This window comes from Epinephelus moara, chromosome 6 (assembly GCF_006386435.1).
Source record: "Epinephelus moara isolate mb chromosome 6, YSFRI_EMoa_1.0, whole genome shotgun sequence".
Classification (NCBI taxonomy): domain Eukaryota; kingdom Metazoa; phylum Chordata; class Actinopteri; order Perciformes; family Serranidae; genus Epinephelus; species Epinephelus moara.
The window spans coordinates 44597298-44599816 of record NC_065511.1 but is presented as its reverse complement, the minus strand read 5'-3'; the positions used below and the strand labels follow the sequence as shown (position 1 = coordinate 44599816).

Genomic DNA, 2519 nt, shown 5'->3' with positions numbered 1-2519 from the left:
AAAAAGGCACATTCTGTATAAACAAAAGTAGGTAGGCGGCATTTTGCTGCACTCCCTGATTTTGTTTTTATACTGCCAATGCTGAAAAAAGACTGATTGGGCTTTCCTGCAGATTTGAACAACTGACCCTTTGCTAAGCCCCGCCCCTTTGTGATGGTCCCACAAGCTGTCACAGTAAGCATGGAGCCCACACTGTTACTAACTGAAGAAATATTATCATATTTTTGGAAAAGTGAAGCAGTGATGTCAGAGAGCAGCAGACAGAGGGGTCTACAGTCTGTGTCTGGAGGATATATCCAGGATGTCAAACTGACTCAGCAGCAACAACAGGTTAAAAAGACAAAGACAGTTAGAAGCTAAAGCCGAACTATAGGCTACAGACCACAGTGTGAAAGTGAACCACATCACTGCTAAAGTGATTTTGATGAAATATCGTTATTTTAAGATCTAATTAGTTTTGTTTTTTTCTGACAGAAACATTCATCACACATGACGTGTCCAAAAAACATCGGATATTTCAGTGATTTTTAAAGAAAACATGTCTTTCAAACCTGCCTGTATATTTTCTTTAAAATCAATCATCAAATCATCAATTTTTTTTTTTAAAGACAAACTGTCACACTTTACAGGTGCTGAATAGCAGAGGAGGAGAAATATCTTCAACATATATTCTTTTGTCTTTAACAATCTGCAGTAAAATAATTAAAATAAACCATTTAAATCTGTAAGCCCCCACTCAGCCAAAATAAAAGTATAAGTCCCTCACCAGTAATTAAAATATCTGACATGCACCGACCCCTCCCCTCACGAGTAACGAACAGTCCCTAAATATTTCAATGCTATTTTCCTATAATGAGCTGCAGATGTAAAGGAGGACGACACCGGGAGAAACACGACGCTGTTCTACATGAAAAAGAAAAATCCAGTGATAAATGAATGAATGAATGTATGCAGAGCTGATGAGAACATGAATCCTCACTGATCCATCCAAACAATCCGACAGTCATCAAAGGTAGACACACCCGCAGCTCCAGCTCCAGCTCCACACCACCAGCCGCCATAATAATAAAACATCTTTATATTAACACATAAATACAGATACATGTGCACGTGATGAGCCGGACCGGAGCCGCATGAACCGGACCGACACGTGGATGCATCAAACACAATGTTTTCTGCTCCTCTCACACCTTCACAAAGTCACACGGAGGACAGAGACTGAGGACAGAGACATGGAGGACAGAGACTGAAGACAGAGACACGGAGGACAGAGACTGAGGACAGAGACTGAGGACAGACAACGACAGAGGAGGAGACCGGGTCCGTCCACACTAACCTGTTGTTCCCGGGCAGCTCGGGGATCTCCGTCAGCGGCGGCTCTCCATCCCGGCGGATGCGTCGGTTCTGTTGTTGATGTCTTCGGACCGGATGAGACGGGTCGGTGACGGGTCTGTGCGGACCGCAGGACTCAGCCTGGTTGTGTGTGTGTGATCCGGGAACACCTCCGCCTCCGCTGCTCCGCTGCCTGCGCGTGTTTTTCTGCTCCTCCTGACGCGCCTCTTCTTCCCGCAGACACTCAGGAGGCAGGATGGAGAGCTACCCCGTCGCTACTGGCAACCTGTTGCCATAGCAATCCTCCAGGTGGAGAGAGGAGGGGAGAGGTGTCAGGTCTGTAGACGGAGGCAGAATCACATCTGTCGCACATCAGGAAACAGTTTCACACACTAATAATCTGTCAGACATCAGTGGAGGTCAAAGGTCCCTTTCTCCTCATCACAGTCTTTACCTGTGTTATTAACGTGTGTTACTGTGATGATGATGATGATGTAACATTGTCAGCATGTTGTTGTGTATCAGGTGAAGATCATGTTTCAGCTTTAAACACTGACACAGTGAACACCACCAGGTGATGGTGTCACTAACTGCTGGAAATGCAGTGATGTCTGGTTCAGAGACACGACGTTCTGTTTCCACAATCACCGCTGGAAAAAACACAATATGTCATTAAATACACCATTAAATACACCATTAAATACATCATTAAATACACCATTAAATACACCAGGTCTACAGAAGGCACAATCATACATCATTAAAATAATGAACACGACTGCTGCTGGAAATGCAGTGAAGTCCAGAAATAAACAGCCAGTTCAAAATCATCACCGCTGGAGATCACTCTGAACACAGAGGTGTTCTGTGGAGATCTGCAGCTGGCTACACCCTCACACCTACAGAGGGACATGGACGCAGACACGGCGACATGGACACAGACACAGAGGGACAGACATGTGGACACAGGGGGACATAGACGCAGACACAGAGGGACAGACATGCAGACATGGGGGGACATGGACGCAGACACGGCGACATGGACACAGACACAGAGGGACAGACATGTGGACACAGGGGGACATGGACGCAGACACGGGGACATGGACACAGACACAGAGGGACAGACATGTGCACACAGGGGGACATGGACCCAGACACAGAGGGACAGACATGTGGACACAGGG

At 46.2% G+C, this 2519-nt stretch overlaps 1 protein-coding gene across 1 annotated transcript in view; it reads right to left on the bottom strand.

Moving 5' to 3' along the window:
* Positions 1–1555, bottom strand: part of LOC126391845 (cortexin-3-like) — a 14919-nt gene extending 13364 nt beyond the window's left edge. The window contains exon 1 of the mRNA XM_050046804.1: positions 1337–1555. The gene's annotated coding sequence lies outside the window, so the exon portion shown is untranslated. The remainder of the gene's footprint in view (positions 1–1336) is intronic.
* Between the last annotated feature and the right edge of the window lie 964 nt (positions 1556–2519).